We start from the raw sequence: 13,157 nt of genomic DNA, 5'->3' as shown, positions 1-13,157 counted from the left end.
TTGGAACTCTGTCTTTGTGGACAGGCATGGACTGGAGCCTTAGGAGCCAACTTTTCAAAATGATTGGGGGTGGTGAAATCTTTTTTTTTTTTTTTTAACAGGCAGTGCGTCCCCACCCCTCCCCCCGTACCTTAAAATTCTGTGGCAGCGCCACTCATAGGCTGCCTGCAACCTGCACCAGGACTTCTTCCCTGAACAGTCCCACCCCTCAATCCCCCTGTACTGTGCAAATATAAAGAGATGCAAATTTCAGAAACTGACATATTTCGATCACTATACTATAGGTTAACAAATACAAATAAAACAAAAAATGGAAAATATTTATCATTTTATTAGACTAAATACGTTTTTCAATTAGCTTTCAAAGGCCTAAACCTCTTTCCTTAGGTCAGGACTGTTGGATTATTTGTAGTAAATAATTAGCAGATTTTAGTACACACAGCTTCAGCTTTAGAAATGTTAATTTCTTTCTTCATCTCTCTCTCATTCACCCCTGAATAATTCACTGCTGAGTCACTTTAAAGTTGAAGTAACAAAACATCTGTTTACTCACAGTTTGTAGTTTGATTATAATCAGACAGGCTTATATTTACATATTACTATACATTTGTCTTATCAGCTCCTTCCATGTGCTTAGATGGTAATGGATGCTCACACCACCATAGATCCTCTCAGGTTAGGAGAGATCATGAGCTCCATGTGCTCCATGTGCTGCATGTGCTGTGTCTGCTGCATCTAACCCCCACAGGAAGTTGCATAGCAGTGTGACCTCTCTAAGTAATTCACATCAGAGGTCACAGAGTAATCACAGAGAAATAATAGGTGACAGTCAATGCATGTAAAATACAATTACATTCCAACAAACCCCTTCTCATGCATAACTGTCATGCAATTATTTATTCATACAAAGTCCAAGCTTTATACGCAGATTCACAAAATGTTCTCTGGGTAACGGTTTGGTCATGATGTCAGCTGTCATCTCACTGGTGTGACAATAGTGTAGACTGATGACCCCTTCTTTTGCCAACTCTCGCACGTTGTGGTATTTCGTTGCGATGTGCTTGGTGCGTGACTGAACCTTGTCATTCTGTGACAGTCGGATGCAGCTCTGATTATCTTCCATTATCTGGATTGGTCTCTGTTCAGCTATACCAAAATCCAGCATAAGTTTTTCAATCCACATCAGTTCTCTGCACGCTTCCGATACAGCCACATATTCAGCTTCTGTAGAAGACAAACTCACAATACTTTGTTTATGACTGGCCCATGAAATTTGTACATTTCCATACATAAACACATATCCACTTGTGGATTTATAATCAGAATGATCCCCTGCCCAATCTGAATCACAGTAACATATTAGTTTTGGATTACTATTGGCTGAAATCTTTAATTTACAATCAATGGTACCCTTTAAATACCTTACCATCCTTTTAACTGCAGTCCAATCTGATTTGGTAGGTGAGCTGACCCTTCTGCTCAAAATTCCTACTGCATTTGCTATATCAGCCCTGTATGTGGTAGCTAGATATAAAAGCTTACCTATGGCTGATCTATATTGGATGTTATCTGGTAAAGGTTCTCTTACTGTTTCATCCTTCAGAAAATCAGTGATCATGGGAGTGCTTACAACTTGGGCATCTTGCATACCTAAACTTTCAATAAGCTCATTTATTTTCTGCTTCTGGCTTAGAAGATAAGAACCATCATTTTGTTTCTCAATTTCTATACCAAGATAGTATGACACATTACCAAGTTCTTTTATCTCAACATTGAGGTTTAAACACTTTACAATGTCCTTGTACTCTTGCTCACTTTTGCTTGCAATGAGCAGATCATCAACAAAAGCTAAAATGTATGCATATTGTCCATTTGTGCACCTAGTGTACAAACATTTATCTGCTTCACCTTGCTTAAATCCTAAATTTGTCAATATTTCATGCAATTTATCATTCCAACATTTTGCACTTTGCTTTAATCCATAAAGACCTTTGTTTAATTTACACACTAGCTGTCTTTGTTTTGTATTTATGAAACCTGTTGGTTGTTCCATGTACAAGTCTTCAGTTATATCTCCGTGAAGAAACGCTGTTTTCACATCAATGTGTTTGACTTGCATGCCTTTTGAGACTGCAATGCTCAGAAGTGTTCTGATTGTCGTGTGTTTCACTACAGGTGCAAACACTTCATCAAAATCTTCTCCATATTTTTGAAGATATCCCTTTGCCACTAATCTGGCTTTATACCTTTCCACTTTTCCTTGTGCATTCCTTTTTAACTTGAATACCCATTTGCATCCTATAGCTTTCTTGCCAGGAGGTAATTTTGTAAGAATCCAAGTATTATTTTTATCCAATGCATCAATTTCTTCTTGTGCAGCTTTATGCCATTCAGCAGCTTCTTCTGCTGGCATTTTCTCAATCTCATCCCATGTTAAGGGCTCTTGAGCTTCTGCTGACTTTGTTAGGTAAGACAGTCTTGGGGGTGGAACACCTTTGTTTTCCCTGGATGAGCGTCTGACTACAGGTTGGTCTGACCTTTCCGCATCCTCTAAATCTGAGAGTTCTTCTCCAATTGATTCCCCTTCTCCAACTGTACTGTCTTCTTCAATGATCCTTTCTGTGTCTGTTTCCTCTGCCTGTTCCTCGTTAGATACAGATGAGTTGCTTTCAGACATCTGCCTTGGTATGGCATTTATATACACTGGCATGTCTATTATGGTTCTAGTTTCATATTCTGGATGATAAGGCTCATCTGGGATAATCCAGCCTTTATCAACCCTTTTGTTTTCATCAAAATATGTAACATGTCTTATGCCAACAATGCCAGTTTTCAGATTCAAAATTCTATATCCTTTGTGTCCTGGAGCATAGCCAACTAAAATGCCTCTTTCTGTTGTGGAATCCAGCTTATGCCTTCTTTGCTTTGGTACATGAGCATATGCTGTACTTCCAAATGTTCTTATGTGTGACAGGTTTGGCTTCCTACCATGCCATGTCTCATGTGGTGTGCGCTCAGCGCCTTTAGTTGGCATTCTGTTTTGTAGGTACACTGCTGTGAGAATGGCTTCCCCCCATAGTCTTTTAGGGAGATTGCTATCTGACAGCATACATCTGGTCATTTCCACAAGTGACCTAAATTTTCTCTCTGCAACAGAATTTTGCTCTGGTGTATAAGCTACTGTTGTGATATGTTGAATGCCTTCTTGTTCTAGAAATGTGCGCATGCTTTGTGAAGTGAACTCACCACCATTGTCGGTCTGAAGAACCTTTGGTTTTCTTTCAAATTTATTGCTCACCATGGCTACGTATTTCTTCAGCATGTCTGTGACTTGACTTTTCTCTTTCAGCAAATAGGCCACACAATATCTAGAGAAATCATCCAAGAATATTAGCACAAATCTGTTATTTCCCAATGATGGGATATTAAACGGTCCACATAAGTCACTGTGTATTAAGTCCAGCACTTTATTACTTCTATTTCCTGTGTATGCAGGAAATGAGGGTCTCACACCTTTTTGAGTAACACAGTCTATGCATTTCTCCATTTTACCAGCATCTGCACTTATCTGAATGTCAGTGGCCAGTTGCTTACTGTAAAGATCCTGGATCACCTTACAATCACGATGTCCCAGGCGGCGGTGCCAGATTTCCAGACTACATTTACCATCATTCTTCCTTACTTGCGCCATATGTGAGGCTTCACCTGAAATGTTCAGCTTATAAACATCATTATGCATAAAAGCTTCAGCATACACTTCATCATTTTTAGAGATTGTGCACTTACTGTTTTCAAAATGAATCACAAATCCCTTCTTATCTAATGTAGATACACTAAGCATATTGCAAACTGCTTGGGGAATATACAAGACATCACTTACAGGAATTTCTTTAACTTCATTAGACACTTTGCATTTTAAGAATCCAATACCTTTTGCTTGGATCTTAGCAGTCCCTGCGTTTGCAGTTTTAAGAATACCTTCCTCTGGACACATTTCCTGAAAGAAATTCTTACAATTGGTTAAATGGCATGTGCTCCCTGAATCCAAAATCCAAGTACTTTCATTTGAATTATTATTTACCATAGTCAAAGATTTTTCTGCCATTAGAAAGCCCTTGTGTTTATCTTTGTCCTTCATACATTTCCTGGTTTGAAAATTCTTTAGTTCCATTGGCTTAGGTGAGCTAGAGGGAGTGTTTTGTGTTTCCTTACACCATTTAGATACATGTCCCTCCTTTCCACATGAGTAGCAAATCAGCTTGCCCTTGGGTGGAGTTTTCCCATAGCTCCGCCTTCCTCTGTTCTTTGCCAAGAAATTTGTTTCATTTCTCTCTGACTGACTTTGAGAACACATCTCCTCAGAATCATTTATTATGCATTCCTGCCTTAGTTTTGATGTTGTCTGTTCAAAAGATTGCCCTTCAATGGCCTCATTTACAGACCTAAAAACATCAAACTTCTTTGATAGTGAGGTAAAAAGAAATGCTCTTTTCAATGCATCACACATGGGAATTCCTGAAAGTTCTAACTTTTGAAATGAAGACATAAGATGCATAATGTGATCATTACATTTACTTTTATCCCTTAATTTGGTTTCATTCAATTCTGCCAACCAAATTGGTTGCTGCTTTGCATATGTAGTTGCATACATAGTTCTCAGTTTATATAAAATGTCCTTTGGTGTATCTTTTCCCTCCACTAATATGGCTTGTTTCTCTGAGAGAGCTTCCAAAAGCATGCACTTCACATAATAGTTTGCATTGTCCCATTCAGCCATATTTTCAGCTGTTCTGTCTTGGTCTAAGCATATACCTAATCTTTTTGCTCGAAGGAAACATATGAATCTTAATTCCCACTGCTGATAATTAAACTCAGTTAATCTAGGCACCTTGAGAGAATAGAACAATGGTGAATTTCTTCCCTCAGCCATTTTCTTAGCCTTCTGTCTGCTGTGTGGGGGGAGAGAGAGAGACAGACTGAATCTTTCCTTTAAAACTTAAGAGAAAAATGTGGCCTTTTTTTCTGCCTGGTAATATTTCTCTTCTTTTTCAATTCCTGAGCCCTGGGCCCATAACCCTTTTGTTGGATTATTTGTAGTAAATAATTAGCAGATTTTAGTACACACAGCTTCAGCTTTAGAAATGTTAATTTCTTTCTTCATCTCTCTCTCATTCACCCCTGAATAATTCACTGCTGAGTCACTTTAAAGTTGAAGTAACAAAACATCTGTTTACTCACAGTTTGTAGTTTGATTATAATCAGACAGGCTTATATTTACATATTACTATACATTTGTCTTATCAGCTCCTTCCATGTGCTTAGATGGTAATGGATGCTCACACCACCATAGATCCTCTCAGGTTAGGAGAGATCATGAGCTCCATGTGCTCCATGTGCTGCATGTGCTGTGTCTGCTGCATCTAACCCCCACAGGAAGTTGCATAGCAGTGTGACCTCTCTAAGTAATTCACATCAGAGGTCACAGAGTAATCACAGAGAAATAATAGGTGACAGTCAATGCATGTAAAATACAATTACATTCCAACAAGGACAGTATACTGCTGTTATGGTATTCTGTTCTGCATGAGAAAGGAGGGTTTGGTCTCCAAACATTAGTCAAAAATGTATTAAAATTAGTCCAATAAAGATATCACCTTACTTCCATTTTCTGTTTTTATTTACATAGCTACCACACTACTTTATCCTAAACTAAAAATAAAATTCATTTTTCCTACCTTTGTTTTCTGTCCGTTTACTGTTTCTAATTGTGTTGGTCCCAGTATGTTTCTTCTTTCCTCCATCTTAAGTCTCCCCCCTTTCCATCCAGTGTCTACCCCCTCTCTTCCCCCTTTCCATCCAGCATCTACCCCCCCCCCCCATCTCCCCTTTCCATCCAATCTCTGCTCCCTCTCTTTCCTTTTTCCATCCAGCATCTATTTTCTCCATCCATGTGTAGTTTTTCTCCTCTTTTCCCTTTCCCTCATCTCTGTCAGTATGCATCTCCTTCCTCGTTCTTCACTCCCCTCCATTCATATGCATCTTCTTCCTCTCTCTTCCATCTACTCCCCTGATGGCGAACCTATGACACGCGTGTCAGCACTGACACGTGTAGCCATTTTGGATGACACGCGGGTTGAAAGCCGGCAGCAAATAGAATCCAGCCTACCTGCTCTTACTGCCAGGGCCGGTCTTAGGCAGGGGCGACAGGGGCGTTGGTGGTCTTATCACAGCTTCAGAACCCCCCTCCGAGTCGGAACCCCCCTGCTCCTCCCCACCTCGCAGCCTTGGTAACCAGCAGTCCTCTTTGTCAGAATCATCCAATTAGGAGTGCCCTTTTAGGCGCCAGAAAGGCTCCCTACAACCAATCACAGCTCACTGCAGTTGTAGCTCAGCCAGGTGAAAAAACTGCCTGAGGCTCGAGGTAATTGTGATTAAATGTCGAACCCAGGCAGCTGCTGCTCTCTTCAGACAAATAACATCGGGTCAGCGGCCGCTTTCTTCCTCTCTGCCATCCTGTTGCAGCCTTAGCTCAGCTGTGCTTGGACACTGACTGCTACTCCTGCTCCACACTTGTTTGGGAAGTTCCTAAAAATCACTTTTCATTGCTTTTATAATGTTCCTTTCACTACTTGTTTGTAGCAATTCGTTATGAGAGAGGGAAAACAAAAAGGGAGAATAAATCATGGGTGCCGTTTCCCGCCATTAGAAATAGCGGCAGGTAAGTTAAATAATTAGTTTTTGGTTTATTAAATACAGTTATATATTACAATTATACATTTTTGTTATTTAAACTATAAATATCGCAAAATTATGGTTTTTTCCTCTAAGTGACACACCACCCGAGTTATGCTCGGTTTTTTGGCGAATTTTGACACACCAAGCTCAAAAGGTTGCCCATCACTGATCTACTCCATCCATGTCCACCATTTTTCCTCTCTCTCCACCCTCCATCCATGTTCATCTCACTTCCTCTCTTTCCTCCCCTCCATCCATGTCCAGCATTTCTCCTCTCTCCCCTCCATCCATGTATATCTCCTCCTGTCTTCCATCCTCTTCATCCATGTCCAGCATTTCTCCTCTCCCCTCCATGTGCATCTACTTCCTCTGTCTTTCCTCCACTCCATGTCCAGAATTTCTCCTCTCTCCCCTCCCCTCCATCCATGTACATCTCCTCCTGTCTTCCCTCCCCTTCATCCATGTCCAGCATTTTTCCTCTCCCCTCCATGTGCATCTACTTCCTCTGTCTTTCCTCCACTCCATGTCCAGCATTTCTCCTCGCTCCCCTCCCCTCCATCCATGTGCATTTAATTTCTGTCTCCCCTCTCCTCCATCCATGTCCAGCATTTCTCCTGCCCTCCCCTGCATCCATGTCCAGCAACTCTCATCTCTCCCCTGCCCTTCCCTCCATCCATTCATGTCCAGCAACTCTCCTCTCTCCCCTGCCCTCTCCCCCATCCATATCCAGCAATTCTCCTCTCTCTCCCCTTCCCTCCTATCCATGTCCAGCGATTCTCCTCTGCCCTCCCCTCACATCCCATCCATGTCCATCAATTTCTCACCTCCCCCTGCCCTCCTCTCCCTATCTAGCAATTTCTCCTCTCTCCCTTTTGTCCCATCCATGTCCAGCGATTCTCCTCTACCCTGTCCCCCCCTCCCATCCATGTCCAGCAATTTCTCCTCTCTCCCCTGCCCTCCCCTCCATGTCCAGCGATGCTCATCTGCTCTCCCCTCTATGTCCAGTGACAGCCCAAACCCCACCATCCCCCCCAGGTTCCAGTTCTAACGCTCCCTGCCCGACCTGCCTGCCCTCTTCTATCTCAACAGCCCTCCTTGCCTTCCTGCTGCCCAGCCAGCGTTTAAAACTCATTTTACCTGACTGAAGTCGTGACGGCAGTGAAAGGGCGGGATGCTGAGAGGGAAGGCTGAAGGCGAGCCTGCTCTTCTCTGCTTCTCTCACTGCCGTCATGACTTCAGTCAGGTAAAATGAGTTTTAAGCGCTGGCTGGGTGTCAGGAAAACAAGGTCTGTTGAGGCAGGAGGGCGGGCAGGTCGGGCTGGGGACATTGGAACCGGAACTTCATACGCCGTTGGATGACTGACGGGTTTCAAAATATTGGGGGTGCTTGAGCACCCACGGAGTCGGCTCCTATGACTGGAGCTGTATAAAATATAAATAACCTTGTTTAAGACTGCCTTGTAACATATACCCCAATTGGAGGAGAATACAGGAGTTCCACTGCGGAAATGCCAGAGGAAGATTTATTTAAGGATTGTACTGTTAGATGAAGAGTTCATACAGTTGGATGTTACTGTAGTTTGAAGCTAAAGAATAAACTATTTGAGTCTTAAGCCGCTGACTGTGGAGTGGTCATTTGGATTAAAAAGTGTACAGCTGTCTCCACATAGGCAGCCTACTTTAACTGCCAACCTTGTTTCCAACAGAGATTTGGACCTTGAGTTTCCCACTTCTTTCCCTAGATGGAGGCACCGCACACCAACTGAATGAGAGTCCGACAAAGCCTGCCCTTCATGGAGGCTCCAGCCTTGGACCCCGGACCCAGAAGCGCCCAGACAAAGGGGCATTACATGTTATAGAAAGTCTTTGTGTTTTCCCATCAGGTCCTCATAATACATTACAGCGCTCATTTTCAAAAAAGAAAATGTCCCCAAAGCAGTGCCAGTTTGATTTGGTTTTAATGGAAAATCATCCAAGTTGCGATTTTCAAAACTCAGATTCAAGATAGTTTTCTCCTGTAACCCAAGGGGTTAAATAATCTCAACTGGGCTGAATAAGGGTTCTATTCAGTGACATCACTCTCAGACATCACTCAGCTGAGCAATTGGTTGTCTGGGAAACGGCTTGCTGGGCAGTTGGGAGGTGAGTGCTGAGCAGGGCAGAGCTGTGTTTAAGAGCTGTGCTCAGCTGGGAGAGAACTGTGGGTTAAAATTTAAGTAAAAGTGTTTAAAGATGTGTTTGATCTGAGTGTGCTGTGAGGGATTAAAAGTGGTACATTTAATTTGAGAGCCCGCCGCGTTTCAAAGGGCTTTAGGGAAGAAATTGATGACTGACTGTGAGTTGGGCTTGTAGATGAATTAAATTCCTCAATCTTGACCTCAGATTAATATGTTCTGGGCTCTCTGAGAAAGGGGTCCTGAGCTAGTGGTAGCTTGCTAGCACTTTAGAACTCTAGAGAACATAAATGGTTTAAAAAGAGTTAAAAAGTGAAAAGCTTACCTGAAAGTTAAAGTTTCTAATTGATTATAGAGAAAAAGGGTTTTTTTAAATTTCAACCCTGTGATTGTAAAGTACTACTTAGCATACGCTGATGTTATTGAAATTCTGATGGGGGGAGGTAAATAGAGTAGGGATTAATAATTATATGTTTTCTTTTAAAGCTAGATAGGAAATGTGTGCAGTAGGCACCTGTATTGTGGGGATCAGTTAGATTTTAGGGTTATTGATTTATTTATAGATTAGAGTAGTAGGTGTCTTCAGTCCTTGATTCCTGTACCCTGGCCAGGGTTCAACTCTGCAGCAAGCTTATGGTACCCAACGATTGACAGAAGAGAGAAGATACAAAGCCGGCTGAGGGGACGTAAATCAAAGTATCCTTTTGAACTTTAATAGAATAAAGAGAAAAATAGTATACTTACCTTGAAGTCTCCGGAGGAAAAACCAAAACCTGAAAAAGAAGAAAAGAAACAAAGAATCAATTCTATATAAGGGACTTATATTAGTATATGATCATTTGCATGCATGTTTAACTTTTAGTTTAGGAAATTGAACTGATACTTATCTGATGTGCAGTCATTCTAAAGTTGAGCCTTATAGAGAATAAAGGAACCTATAGGAAATAAAGAAATGTAATGTAAAGGTTACTGAGGGGTGGAATCTATTGTGTTTATTTAAGTGCATATTAGAATAAATTAAACTTTTATTAATCAATTGTGATTTATAAGTTTTTTTGTGCCCTTCTTCTGCTCTGGGTGAAACACTCGGCTCAGACTATATCCTTTTGAACCCAGGAGTGGGGGAGGGGTCACACTCCACAGGTTATATAAATTGCAAGGAGGCAAGTTGGGGGGGGGGGGGGGATTTGGAAAGGCCCAAAATTTGGACATAGTCCCAGGATATTGGAACAAGATAAAAATGTCTAGGGCAAAAATTGGAATGTTTTATCTGGACCTGTTTCAATGACAACTAAGTCACAAAAAGGTGTTCTAACTGATCAGCTGACCACTGGATGGATTAAGACATGACCCCCTTAATCCCTCAGTGGTCACTGAACTCCTCAACCCCCCCCCCCCCCCCCCACTCCAAAAGATGTGATAGTACATACCAGACTATCAGGGGCATTTTTGAAAGAGAAGGGTGTCCATCTTCCGACACAAATCTGGAGATGGCCGTCCTTCTCTCAGGGTCGCCCAAATTGGCATAATCGAAAGCTGATTTTGGGCGTCCTCAACTGCTTTCCATCGCGGGGATGACCAAAGTTCACGGGGCATGTTGGCAGCGTACCAAAAGCATGCTTAAGAGATGGGCGTCCTTGGCTGATAATGAAAAAAAAAGGGTGCCCCTGACGAGCATTTGGACGACTTTACTTGGTCCATTTTTTTTCACGACCAAGCCTCAAAAAGGTGCACGAACTGACCAGATGAAAACCGAAGGGAATCGGGGATGACCTCCCCTGACTTCGCCAGTGGTGACTAACCCCCTCCCACTCTGAAAAAAAACAACTTTAAAAACTTTTTTTGCCAGCCTGAAACGTCATACTCAGGTTCACTGCAGTAGTATGCAGGTCCCTGGGAGTGGAGGTATGTGTGTGTCAGCGGAGGCATAGCAAAGGCATGGACGTCCTTCTTTCAAACATTTTGGACGTCCTGAACTGCCTCCCCTCACAGAGATGGCCAAATCTCAAAGGAGTGGGGTGGAGGAGTGGCCTAGTGGTTCGAGCACTGGTCTTGCAATCCCGAGGTGGTCGGTTCAAATCCCACTGCTGCTACTTGTGATCCAAAATCTAAATAAATAAATAAAGGGGGTGTCAGAGGCATAGCAGGCATGGACATCCTTCTCACAGAAACATCCAGGCATGGATGTCCAGTATCAAGGCATAGCAAAGGACATCCTTCACCCATACTCTAAAAAAAAAAAAAGACGTCCCTGACAAGCACTTGGACATTTGTAGATGGCAATTTATTTAAGGTTGTAGATAGCTAATATACACACAGCCCCAGAAGCCGTCTTTGGCATGCACAGAGCAGCCACGCATAATGCTTGGCTGCTCTGCACTGGCTTCCCCTCCTTAGGAAGGAAATCGTGTGCAAATGAGCTAACAGTGAGCAGCTCATTTGCATGCAATTTCCTTCATGCATGCCCGTTCCTTTCCGAATCGGTAAGGGAAGGGCTTTTTCCGTTCAGTTAGTGCATCAGTTAGTCCACTGCAGTGCCCCCTAGGGTACCCGGTTGGTGTCCTGGCATGTCAGGGGGACCAGTGCACTACAAATGCTGACTCCTCCCATGACCAAAGGGCTTGGATTTGGTCGGTTCTGAGATGGGCGTTCTTGGGTTCCATTATCGCCGAAAATCGGGGATGACCATCTCTAAGGTCAACCTAAATGTGGAGATTTGGGTGTCCCCAACTGTATTATCGAAACAAAAGATGGCTGCCCATCTTGTTTCAATAATACGGGTTTCCCCGCCCCTTTGCCAGGACGTCCTTAGAGATGGTCGTCCCCGTTCGATTATGCCCCTCCAAGTGACAGCTTCAGATATTATGGCCATTATTATTAGAGCAGCAAGCTGGTTCCAGGAGTATGTTAGTGGTCAATGCAGTGGACTGTAGAGAAAGGGACCCAGGTCCACATCCCACTCTAACTAGTATGCTTGTGGTGCAAATTGTGAGCCTTCCAAAACCCTCAAAATACCAACTATACCTGTAAATAGCAGACATTTGCAAACCTAAAGGCATTAGTAGAGTACAGTTAGGTACAATAGGTTTTTTAGGTGTTCCTGCAGGGCTCACAATACAAAATTAGAAGATATAGCTGTATATCTGCTAATATTCAGCACACCACTGCCTAAGGGGCCCTTGTACAAAGCTGCGTGTCACCAAAATGGAGTTACCGCCCGGCTACCATAGGGCTCTTGCGGTAATTCATTTTTGGCATGTGTCTGATATGTGCGTCAGAAAATAAAAATTATTTTTCGGCCACGCGTTTCGGACATGCGCCAAGTAGCATTTGATGCGCTTAGGTCATTACCGCCTGGTTACCGCATCAGACTTTACCGTTAGGTCAATGGCTGATGGTATGGTCTCAGATCCAAAATGGACGCGCGGGAATTTTTTGATTTTGCCACACGTCCATTTTCAGCAAATTTTTTTTAAAAGGCCATTTTTACAGGCGCACTGAAAAATGGATCAGCGTGCCCAAAACCCACGCCTACACTACCGCAAGCATTTTTCAGCGCACCTTAGTAAAAGGACCACTCAGTTTGGCAGCCAAATCGGGCCATTGACTTAGCGATAAAGGCTCATGTGCATGCCAACTGCAAATTACTACTGGGAACGACCCCATGATAGAAAATTATTTTCTACCGCAGGTTTTCGCCGTGCACTAAACTCAGAATTACTGCCAGGCGCATCCGCTAGCTTGGCAGTAATACCGATTTGACGTGCACTGCACACGTGTAGGCCCTTACACGCTTTTGTAAAAGCCCCCCCCCCCCCCCCCATTTTTAAGCACTATCTACTGACAATGTGTCTGACAGGCAGGTCACAGAGGGTGATTCCAAAGGCAGGATAGAATTATTCATATTAGCTTTACTATTGTGCACTATCCCAGCTGGTCTTTAATTGAGGTAATTTCATATCTGAATAGTATGAGTCCAGATGTGAACCCCCACAGCTATTTGGAATGCAGGATGCAAAATATAGTACTGCTCGCTCTATATTCCCCGTGTTCTTGCCCATTTCTGAACATACTATGCATTTTTACATTTTTATTTAAAGAAAAAAGCAAAGCTGTAATATTTTTTCTTTTTCTGTCCCGTTTTTTTTTTTTTACATCAACTGAAGATCATGAAAATACAGGTCATATTAAGATGCATCCTATTTTAGACTGCACACCATTCCACTCAGGTTTATGTTTCAAGCTACC

The sequence above is a fragment of the Microcaecilia unicolor genome, chromosome 3 (genome assembly GCF_901765095.1).
Source record: "Microcaecilia unicolor chromosome 3, aMicUni1.1, whole genome shotgun sequence".
NCBI lineage: Eukaryota > Metazoa > Chordata > Amphibia > Gymnophiona > Siphonopidae > Microcaecilia > Microcaecilia unicolor.
The sequence above is the reverse complement of the archived record's forward strand: the minus strand, read 5'-3'. Positions refer to the sequence as shown.